The following is a 12,805-nucleotide window of genomic DNA, read 5'->3' on the forward strand; positions in this document are numbered from 1 at the left end:
GGCCTGGTTTTTAAAAATGTTGCACAAGTCTACCATTAAGCTGACCACTGTCTGAAGTAGAACCTGTTGTAAAATTATAAAATTGCACATTAAGCAAAGCCATTGATTTGCTTCTACTTTACAAGATAACTTTATATTTTCTTCTTTTATTGCCCTTTACTTACTGCTCATGCTTCCTTTCTTCTTCAGACTTATATGTATAATTTCATTTAAATGGTGATCCTTAAACCAATGTTTCAATAGAATTAAACATGGACAGTTTGAGCAATTCCACAGATCTGTTTTCAGATCATTTTGCATGATATTAGTCCAAATATATCTTTTAAAAGTAGGACGGGGAAAACAAACTTTGTAGTTCAAAACAGAAGGAAGTGCCCATCCAAAGCTGAGTTTTATAATGCCTTCATTTTACTTACTTTTCTTTCCACCTCACTGGAGACATATGTTGCCATTATGAAGAGATAATTCAATGGGAAATATTTAGTGGATTTTGATCTGGTGTTTAGAGATAAACATTTTTAAAATAAATATATGGTGCACATTCTCCAAAGAGTACTCTGAAAGAAATTGCATCTCAACATCTCATTGTGAAGGAAATTTAACTCCTTGCAATGTTTATGTGTTTTAGCAATTTTGGCTACTCCTTGATCCCCTACCACAGGGGTGTCAAACCCACGGTCGTCACTGTATCATCACATGATGAATCGTGACTTTTTTCCCCTTTGGTAAACTGGGCCTGGGTGCGGCCAGCTTGTGTCATATCCAGCCTGCGGGCCACAAGTTTGACACCCCTGCCCTACCACAAAACCACTTTCTCTCCCTTTTTTCTACTGTCCAATTGACTCTTGGTAAAGAAGTAAATGAAGACTCCTGTCAGATTTGAGAAGCCTACTATCAAGGCTTTTGAAATGAGATTGAGAGAAATAGGCTGATCAAGATGCAGTTTGCTCATCCGTATTATTACTCTTCATTGCCTACCTTATTACCAATTTTAAATAGATACTGCTTTTTAGTGCTTTCTAGTAAAATGTGAAGGAACAGCGAGTAGGTTGAAAGGGAAGGCTGAGAAATTTATGTCTGGTTGCTATTGATGAGTTTCAGAAAATGGGAGAAGCAAAACATTTAAAGACCAATTTGCAGTGATTAAGCAGTAGGTGGATCTGTTGAAAACAAGAATGGTCTGCAAGGATAGAATGTCATGGAAATTAATGTGAATGGTGTTGGCGTAAACCAAACTGAATTAGATTTATTTTTATTTTTTCTGATCTCCTGTCTCCAATTTCTTTTCCATGTTTCTTCCCTACTCTTTTCTATATGTTCCATAACATAGCTTATCTTAAAAGAAAAGTACTAAGATCCTATGTGTTATGCAAATACATATTGCAAAACATCAGAATAAATTTTTTTGGAGAATCTTAAAAGAGATAGCTTTTCCTAAGCTGCAGATCTCACAACTGAAGAAAGGGAGAAGATGCTGTAAAATTAAAGGGATGGAGCATCTTCATACTTCATAACTGCTTCTTTTTACTAGGTAATAGTTCTATTTCATCCCGTCTCAGAGGAGGGACTTTAAAATCCTCCACCATTGAGGAACATGATTGGACAAGTCACATATGTTAGCTCCATTGTTATAACTGATATATCTACTAGTGCAGAACTGTCAAACTTCCTGCCCATGGGCGGATGCATCATGTGCTGGCCACAGCCATGCCCAGTTTAGCAAAGGGGAAAAAAGTCCCAATATGTCACATGATATTGCCATAACAACGTGAGTTTGACACCCTTGTACTAGTCATAACCTTCACAGTATTTGTACAAAGTACCTTGGAAGACATACAAGTATCATTCTGACATTGGATTCTTTTGTGTAGTTGTGGCAGATTAGGGGTCTTCTTCCATGAGGGAGCAGGGAATTGATGAGAACTAATGCAATTTTTAACATTTCCCAGGAACTTTCAAAAACTTAGAATCCTGTCCACCTATGTTATAATATGACTTCATCTATATGAAGTCAAGGTCATTTGAATCATTCTACCACTCTGAGTAATTCCTTTTCAGAATTCATTCTGAAATAGCTGAAGGCAAACCAACTGAGCATTTCAGGATAGAATAAGAGTGTGGCATCTTCTCCACAAAGTGTGGGCTTCATGAGGACTCCTGTAATGGTGGCTTCAGATTCCAAGCCAATTTCAAAGCTGTAAATCCTACCACACATCCAACTTAAAGAAAATGCATATTGTACATTTGTTCATCTCTTGGTGCTACTCAGCATACATGCTGAATTATAAATCAACTAACAGTTGGGCTGATCAATATCTTGATCTCTTGGCCACATAGGGCTGTATTAATTCTTTTATTCATTTATTTAAAAGATTTGCATGGTCTCCCAATAATTTATTGCTGTAGACAATAAAATAGAGAACCTTTTAAAAATGTGTTTATGTATCATGGCATTCTTGATGCTAAAGTTGTTTGTTTGACTGCAGACATTTCATCACCCAACTGGGTGACATAATTGCAAGTGAGTATGGGGTTTGCTCCCTGATTATATGCAGTAGCATATGTACTAATTGGCAAGGCAAAAATTGAATGAACATGAGAATATTAACTAAATCTCAAGCTATATTTTGCTGGCTGAACAGACTGGCCTGCATGCTTCCTCTAATCTGAAAATCCAGGGAGTGACTGGCATATGCAGGTACAACCTTGTGTGCATTACCCATGTTAATTTTCTAATAATTTGAAAGACACCCAACTGAGGGCAGACTGCTCTAGCACACTCACAATGAGATAAAAGGTACTATTTTTATGACTGGTATATCAACTTTCATTTAATGAAGAATATATCTAAGGATTTCTGACAGTTAAAATCACAATGTTTCTCGAAGGCACCAACTTATAGATGGCTGCTTTAGAGCCAGAGTCCTCTCCAAGCCCTTTTGCTGAAAACAAGAAAATATGATGCTATTTATCAGTGCAGCTAGTGCTGTAGCAATAAAAAGAAATTAGATCTGGGCATCCATGGGCATTACTTGAGTTATAGGCAGAACTCCTGACCTTCACTCAAATGATTAGCATGCTGGGCCAACCAGATAGCCTCCCCATATACACAAAGCCTAACTCTCATTTCAAATGAGAAAACAGGAATGGTTTTGCTTCCTCCATTTAAAAACAGAGATGTGCACTTTTGTTTCATTTTTCTTCTCTCTTTCTTTCTTTCTCTTTCTTTCTTTCTCTTTCTTTCTTTCTTTCTTTCTTTTCATTTCTCTCTCTCTCTCTCTTTCTTTCTTTCTCCCCCCTCTCTCTTTCCTTTCTTTTCCTTTCTTTCTTTCCTTTCTTTTTTCTTCCTTACTTCCTTTCTTTCTTTTCCTTTATTAAATTGAACAGGACAAGTACATCTAATAAAAGTGTTCAATAAATCCTCTATTCATCTCACTTTTCTACTATTTGGAGAAATAATTAGAAAATGGGAAAATTAGGCTTCCCAATTCATAGACATAAGGAAGCTGATTTTTTTGTACATTTGTGGAGCCAAAGTGTTGACATTATAAAAAAGATGTTGAGACTCTAGAAAAAGTACAGAGAAGAGCAACCAGGATGATTAGGGGACTGGAGACTAAAACATATGAAGAACAGTTACAGGAACTGAGCTTGGCTAGCCTAGTGAACAGGAGGACCAGGAGAGACATGATAGTAGTGTTTCAATATATGAGGGGCTGCCACAGAGAGGAAGGAGTCAAGCTATTTTCTAAAGCACTTATACGCTGGACAAGGAATAATGGATGGAAACTGAACAAAGATAGATTTAACCTGAAAATAAGGGGAAACTTTCTGACAGTGAGAACAATCAACCAATGGAACAGTTTGCCCTCAGAAGTTGTGGGAGTATCATCACTTGAGACTTTCAAGAAGAGATTGGACTGCCATTTGTCAGAAATGGTGTAGGGTCTCCTGCTTGGGTTAGACTACAATGTCCCTTCCAACTCTGTTTGCAGCATGCAATCCTATATTTTTTCATATATATGTATTATAAATTATATAGGCCAGAAAGTGAAAATATGATTTGTTCAGAACTTTTGCACTGAAGCTGAGAAGATTCTTCTAGCCTTGTCTTCAACTTGTTTATTCAGAAATAAATCCTTTCTCTTTAACTGGCTGAAATTTATAGAAGGTGAAGTCCAACACATTCAGAGAACATGAGATGGCAGAACACTGCTATAAAGTCACAAAAACCTGCTCAGTGGTTTTTTCTTTTTGCTTAATGTCACAATGCAATAGGTACCAAAATATTAATCTGATTAACTTCAGTTTACAGCAAGAGCACTAAATTTTGCACTGAAGCCCATTCCTTTAAAAAAAAATCACCTTCCTAAAAACATTCTATACATATCCATAGTTCCCTTACATCTTTTGGTGTCTGCAATTAGGAGCCAATTACATTGCCTGTTTTAGAAAAAGTGATAGTGGTTTGGTGGCATATGAATATTGGCCTTTTCTAATTCACAAAGAGTAGTATTTGTATGTGTTACAGGCACATGTTAACCTGGCTGGAGGTTTTTAGCCCCATTTCTTAATTAGTATTTTACTGAGAGCCTTAAAGCCATAGAAGCCCCTTTATGCTCACTTGGGGTATATGGGTATACATGTTTCAATGACTTATTTTACAGGTGAAACACCTGTTCCTTTTTGGTCAAATATGCATAATCTTTACCCTTCTTTTGCTGAGGTTTCCTGAGATTGCCTAGACTAGGAAGTTTTCAAATTCAACAGGGAATTAAACATCTTTGTGTTTGGGGGCATGTTTAGACAAAGTGGGAATCTGTACTTGAAGGGCTGTCACAGAGAAAAGGAGTCAACCACTTCTCCAAAGCACCTTAAGGCAAGACAAGAAGTAATGGGTAGAAAATCATTAGAGGGATCCAAACTAAGGAGAAATTTCCTGGCAGTAGGAACAATTAAAAAATGGAATGGCTTGCCTCCAGAAGTTGTCAGTGCTCCATCACTGGAGGTTTTTAAGAGACAGCCATCTATCCAGAAAAATCCATGGTCTCCTGCTTGAGCAGGGGCTTAAACTAGAAGACTGCTCCCTATTATTCTGTCTCCTTATATCATATATCACCTTTGTCTGGAGTGCAACTCAGCCATTTCTGGTATGAATTTATCATATTCATACACTTTTACATTTGCTTAGTTTACTTCATTTAAAAAAAATACACACAAAATGCAAACAATCCCATATTCCTTAACTATAAAAATACCAATGCAAACTTTTAACCCACCCCCAAAAGAATATAATCAGTAATAGACAGAAGAAAGGAAAATGAACAATGTGTGCATATCACCTGTCTGTCAAGGTCTCATTCCATTCACATGCATAGCATATAGGATACTTGCCAGGATTGGCCATGGCCAATTAATCATATCCACCAACTGGCTGAATTCAACTTGCTGAAGTCAATTCTTTGCCAACCAAAGGAAAGCTTTGTTTTGTTTATTTTTTCACTGATGATTCCAAAACAAAGCAACTTTCACCCTTGGCACCAATCCTGAGATAAAAGGAAATGTTTAGGTCTCTGTATATATCTTAATGAAAAAAACCAGCAACCGGCAGCTACAAAGCTATAAAGCATCACACTGTCCAATGTCTTTGTAAACAAACTTGTTTTCATTCAATAAAGGACTTTATGGGAGAGATAAATAACTTGAAATATTACTAATGGTCTAAATATAATTGTAGTGATAGGGTATATAGTCAGATATTGGTAGATGCAAATGGACTGCCTGAATACTCCCAGAATAATATGATAAGTGACTAATAACTTGCTGTGTTTTGTTTTGTTTTGTTTTGTTTATGGTGCTGTAGGGACTTTTCAACACCACTGCATTGTTTTCTTGATCATATATGAATGAATAGCATTACTGCATTATGGCAAAAGGTCTATTTTAAATCTCTTTGTGCTGAATTTGCTTTAATATGCTTTAACTCTATAAAGAAATTGCTAGCATCAGGTATCCCTAAGCAAGAGCTATTTAACATGTTTTGGTTTGATTTAATATCTAAACACTTTAAATCATCACAGGATGATCAGTGCTTATGGAGGAAGACTTTGGGTGGGGGAACACGTATAACATTATTGACATAAGATGGGATAAATTAGTAGCTTGTTCTCAAATATATAGTACGTTCATTAGAGAAATTAGGCCAAAAACACCCAAGACTCCTATTACCAGCAATATTGTCCTCTTTGTAGATATGACAGTGAAATTTGATCTTTCTAACAACATTTATATGTATATTGTATTGTGGTTTATCTTTCTCTTCTCTTATTATCTCATCATGAATTCATGCATAACCATGTGGCCTTAACAGATGAGGTTGGCATGTGGAAATGGCAAACTGCAAATTCAGATATTGAAGATGCAAAGTAGAAAAAATATGTTATATTTTCTTTCAAGATGTTTCTGTATCCAATCTTACCGGAGTATGCCAGAACAGCTGGGAAAAGTTGATGGGAAAGGAAGGAGGAAAATTTGTATGGGTCTTGTTGGCCTACAAATATTCTATGGTTGAAAGTAAAATTGGAGAACTTGTCACTTTTATTCTGAAATTCATATACTTCAACCAAACATGTGAAGTTGGAAGAAGGACAAGGAGAGGAAATGCCTGGAGAAGAAATTAATAGATGTTCCATATCCTGCTGCTTTGGAAAGTTTAAAGTTATAACCAAGGGGTCACCATAATTACCAACTTATAAATTCATTCATTCATTCATTCATTCATTCATTCATTCATTCATTTCTATAACTGCCCAGCTTAGCCAAATGACTCTGGGTGGCTTACATATCTGTGAAGAATTTATCCGAGTTTTACATAATAGATATAGCCAGTTTCATCCAAAATTGGCTTTGCATGATTTTTTAAAATATATTTTAAAATAATTTCATTGAAGTTTTAGAGTAATCATGGTAAAAAAAAATATTAGAAAAAAGAAAAATAAAAGTGCAGAAAATAGAAAAACAAAAGGAAAAAAAAATAAAATAAAATGGCAACAAGGACAATAATAAAAAAAACTGGTTTCCAACCTTCATCATGTTGAGCATAAATTAATGTAATAATTTTTCACCATCTTTTACAGTTACAAATAAAATACTGTTCTCCCCATAGCCTAATTTTCACGCATATGCAATCCAGAAAGTTACTTTTTTTCACTCCTGACTCAGCAAAAAGTGTATTTAGTAGTTACCAGAAATATCAAACAGTTTATCCTTGAAGAAATTGTTAAAATTTATATTCTTTTCTTTTTGCTCTTCACAATCTTAACTTTAAAATTATTCCAATGGGATTGTAAGATTTGATCTGTCATCAATCTTTAGCATTCAATAGGCATCCTCAAAGTTTTCACCAGCCTACTTTGTAAGTCTCATTATGGGGAATCTCCAGATTTCTTGTCTCAACTGTTCTATGTCCAGATCCTTTTCTTGATTTGCCTTTTGTATTCCCATTTTGGTAATTTCATTTTTCTATAGTGGCTCTATCAGGCAAAATTGTTTTTTTAAAAGTTTTTCTCATTATCGTCTAAAAATTATCCATTGAAATCTACATCCTTCCTGAAATACAGAAAGAGTTTCATTTCAGTTATTCCTTATGAGTATATAATTTAATTACATATTTGTTTTTCAAATCTTACAGCAAAAATAATCCATATTCCAATCTGGAATCCCACTCCATTTAAGGTTTTTTTAAATCTTTTTTTTTTTTGCTTTTTACCATTTGTATATTACTTTAAAGTCATAAATCTCTTTTTAAAATTTAAAATTTCTTAAACTGAAAGAAGGTAAAACTCACCATGTGTCAAATTAAGCTTGCTATTTGAAGGTCTTTAATATCCGTAAAATTGTTAAACTGGATATTGAAAGTGATTAAAAGGTAGTTGACTGGCTTAGTCCTTATTAAAGGTTCTGCTGGTATGAGAGCGAAAACGATGTTGCCATCGGCTCCTGGTGCTCAAATCCATGGGAGACCGTTTCATTGTCTCCTCATGGGAGCTGAACTTCAGAACTTGCATGGGTGATCTCTCATTCTTTCCTTCTTCAGAGAGTTTCAAAGGCCTTCTGTACTCACCAGTTTTTCATTATTCACAGTGGTCACCTTCTCTGCTCATTTGCAAGGACACTGTCAGTCAACCACAACTCACAGTAGAAGCCATTTGTGTATGATTTCTAAAAGAAATTTTTACACACCTTATTTGAACTTAGTAGGGTCTTAACTGGGACTATTTTCATGCAAAGCATGCCATCTATTTCCAAGTTGCAGATCTTCTTGGAGAAAAAATGTTAAGGAGTTGCTGTAGCCCCAAAGGGTTTGTGACTCTCCTAGACCTCCATGGAAGAGTTAGAGAAGTGCCTAAACCACAACAGCAATAATTTCTCTGTTATTCAAACTATCTCTAAAACACGGCACTTTGGAATTAATATGAAGTTGCTCTCATGAAATCTAAAATAGTCAGACTAATAAAATGTGTTTGACAATTTATATATTCAGCAGTATGCTTCTCAAGTGCAAATTGAAGAGATATATTTAGCTTTCTGTTGGGAATCGTAAAATTGGCATCAGATACAAGACAACTGGTATCACAATTCTCCTATTTCTTAAGCTAAATGAAAACAGAGGAATAAGCAAACAATGATTAAGCATCCAAGTAGCCCGTCCTTTTTGGACTAGCAGCTTCATGCAGAGATCCTGAAGAATAACTAAGGGACTTTGTTTCCCCCTCAACACATCTCCATTTCCCTTATAGTTATGTTTGGACTCCTTCCATCAGGATACTACGCTATGTCCTTCTCCTATTAAGAAAGTGGAACAGACCCTGCTTTTAACTGGGTTGTTCAAACCAAGGCCCTGAAATCCACTAAGGCTGACATGAGCTAGACAATCATTTGAATTCCTCTCTATGAGGCAATGTTGGTATTCTTTTTTTCCTATTGAACTTGAAGGCTACTTTCTTCTGGTTGCTAAGATAATTTTCTGTTTCTGGAGAAGTCTATATGTCAGCTTGGCTGACACATGTTTTTGTTTGTTTGTGTAAATGTTGCTTTGAGCTTGAGTTGTAGACCTAACAAAAACAAAGTGTTTTTGTTTGTTTGTTTTTGTTAGATCTACAACTCAAACTCGAAGCAACATTTACACAAAGTGAGCATTTGTACAGACTGTTTGTAGCAACATGGATGAAGAACATATGTGGGGCACATAGATGCCATTATCACCAGTCTAGCAATCTGCCCAATTTGATGCTGCTGTTCTTGGGTTCTGCATTCTTAAAATATATATCCCCATCCAAATCTTGGACCACTGAGAGATGTAGTAGAAGTTATCACCTGCCATTTGGAGATTGTCGGGATTTGAAAGGGGAAAATCAGATCTAAACTCCGATCAAACAAGATAAAGGAGCTGAGGATTCAGAGGTCATCTGATTTTAGGATTGCATTATCATTGACTTGATGAAGATAAGTTTCACCAGGAAAATCAGATTTCAAATCTGATGATTTTCCTTTACTCTTCACACCTGGTCAAAAAGGTGGTGGAGACCATGATTAAAAGGGCTTTTGTACTGCTTCATCTGGTGTAGCCTTATCTGGAACAAGATTATTTGTCAGGGCCTGGCATTTAGGAACTCCCTTTCTCCAGTAGTTTCTGTTATTCTACCCAAATTGCTAAGGGAGGAACCTGCTAACAATGCCTGTTTACCAGTAGGAGGAATGTGGAATGAGCATTGTCTCTAGCATCTTTCCTTCTTTGTAATAGCTTCTCCTCTGATGTAAAGATGGCCTTATGGAAGCAGATGAAAATGTGGCTTTTCTGGAAGGACTTTGAAGATTATGTTAGCAGTATCATAGTCAATAAGTTTAACATGCTTTTTACATTAATTTAAAATGAGATTGAATTGGATTATTTTAATATTAACATGGCTTGTATTATTTTTATTACGTTCTCTAAGCTGCCTTGAGAGTGGTTTCAGATGGTAGATAAATCTCATAAATGAGTAAATAAATGTGTAAATGTCAGGCAATTTGACCAGAAAGTAGCAGAAATGTTGGGTCTGTGATATGTGAAAGAATCTGAAAGCTTTTGTGGTTGTTGGATATAATATAGTCTTTCTTCTTTTGTCTGAGAAATTATGTAGGACCACAACAGTCAGAAGCTTTGTCAAAATGAGTCTAGATGTCATGGATACAGCCTGTCTTTTGTATTATTGAGCCACAAGAACAAAATAGCATACTTTCATTTGACCTCTTATCCTCCTGCAGATGGCCTCATGTGAAACTTTTAATGGAAATACTCCAGTAAATGTACTAAAAGTACATTTTATCTACCATCTGAAACCACTCTCAAGTACTAAAGGAGTACTGAGGATGATTATTATTATTATTACCTTTATTGTCAGAGTACAACATGTGTACAATGAGACTGGCTGAGCCTCCATTCATGCAATCCCCCCCTCAACACAACTCACAGTGAGGACAGAAGCCCCTAACCCAATCCCAATCTTATTATACTGTGTGACCTTATTGCACAATGCACCAGCCCCAATATTTTAACAGATTAGTTTTGTTGCCTCAAAAAAAAAACCCTTATCAAATAAACAAACTCTCCTTAGGTTTGCAACTGTGCACTGGAAAACCTTCTACCTTTTGATTATCTGCCACATTGCCCTTCTTTGGATATGCATCTATATGAGTAACCTGGGAAAATCAGTCCCCGTTCCAATACAATGCAGTGGTTAAGGCATTGGATTGGGAATTGGACAATGAAACTCATGGCATGACATTTAACCAGTTGTTCTTTCAAAGGATTTACTCAACCCTATTTTCACCCATTTGTCCACCATCCATATAGACAACTTTTATTGTACAGTATTTGCATCCTTGTGTCTATAACCCTGCAGAAAAATTAGCTCCCAATTTTCAAATACTCTGACATAAAGGACACCAATATGGAGATGGAATGGATTCCTGCTCATTTTGTTGCAGTAACCACCTAAATTTAATTAATAATAATTGGGGGGGGGGTGTTTTCCTGGCAAATTATACAAATTTCTTGATAAAAGATTTGGCTACAGCTGGACATACTATCTGTCATTAAAGACTAGGATTGGACTATACATAGAATATACAATAATTTGTTTGACGCCTGGGACTGCAAATTTCTGCTATACAGAGGTATGGCTAAAAGTGATTTGAATCATTTGAAATCCATTGCATTTTACAAAGAGCAAGTGTTACTGTATAATAATTCCTTTAGTTCCACCAGCTGCAACACAAGTGTACATTCTCCAGATTACTAATAACTTTAACATTTAAATCCTTGCTATTATTCTTACAGATAAAAAGAACACTTTTACATTATGAACAGAAAACTGGAATCTGCCTTAATAATATCCATTGGGTTTGTTTTTTTTAACAGATTAACAGTTGGAAGGGACCTTGTAGGTCTTCTTGTCCAACCCCACTCCCAAGCAGGTGGTCAGAGTGAGTGGGAAAAGAGCGGTGTTGTTGGGCTTCATACCTGAGCTATAAAAATTCAAACAATTGGATGATAGCCAAGACCCCCCCCCCATCCCCCCCAAAAAACCCCACCAATTCTTTCCTGCTGTCTAGTGGTTTTTAAGACCAATAGACAGTAGATAGAACATAGGCCAAGGTTTCAAATGATTTGAGAGTGGAATTATATGGGATAGGAATTTCATGGTATGGTTAATATAAAATGCTAATGAGCCTATAAACCAAATACATTTTCTCAGGAAAGCTGAAACCATTTGCTCAGCCATAAAACATTCAGGGCAAGGAATGCCGATCAGCTGGGAAAAGATACTATGAGGTGAGCAGAACTCTGGGAAAGCAAAAGAAACTCACTTCCTAGAAAGAAACTATGTCTTTCATATCCTGTCTGGCCATTAATGTAACATCTGTCTTTAGGCAGCCATGCCCTCCTGCATGCTTTGCTGTGCCTCAAAATATTAGTTAGTATGTGTTTCTTATGATGTGATAACAATATAATTCTTAAAAATGTTAATAGGAAGCAGCCAGACCCCAGATACTCTTCATTTTTCTCTGATTTGAGTGGACTCAAACTATAATGTCCTGATCTATTGTTCTTTCCACACACATATCTAGCCTGATTACATCACCCTTGATTGAAGGAAGAACTTGCTTTCTCTCAGATATTTTCTACTTAAGTCACAGGTTGAGGCCAATCAAATAATTACTTAGTTCCCATGGCAGCATGTTTCTAGCTTCATTTGACAGGCATAGTAAGATTATTAAAACACAAAGCTTTTCAAACACTAGCCTTACACAATGTTACACAATGGGAAGGGATAGTAGAGAGCCTTCAGTCCAAAGAGGCAGGCTGTAGACTGGGAGGGGAAGATCTCTGTGTATTAAAAATTTGCAAGAGCAAAAATCCATCTCAGTGGATCACACTGCTAATTGTGGGGGAAGCTACTTATAAACTCCTAAGATAAGGATTTTTGTTTATCATACCAATATTGACTGAGGTTATTACGAAGAGATCGGACAACAATTTGTCTGAAATGGTATAGGGTTTCCTGATTAAACAGGGGATTGGACTAGAACAGGGGCATCAAACTAGCAGCCTGCAGGACATCACATGCAGGCCATCGCCCACCCCAGTTCCGTGAAGGCAAAAAACATTGCAATATATCACGTTGCATCAATGTGATGTGGCAAGTTTGACACCCATGGACTAGAAGACTTCCAAGGTCCCTTATAACTCTTTTATTCTGTT

This window comes from Pseudonaja textilis, chromosome 1 (genome assembly GCF_049901715.1).
Source record: "Pseudonaja textilis isolate UNSWEBS1 chromosome 1, rPseTex1.2, whole genome shotgun sequence".
Classification (NCBI taxonomy): domain Eukaryota; kingdom Metazoa; phylum Chordata; class Lepidosauria; order Squamata; family Elapidae; genus Pseudonaja; species Pseudonaja textilis.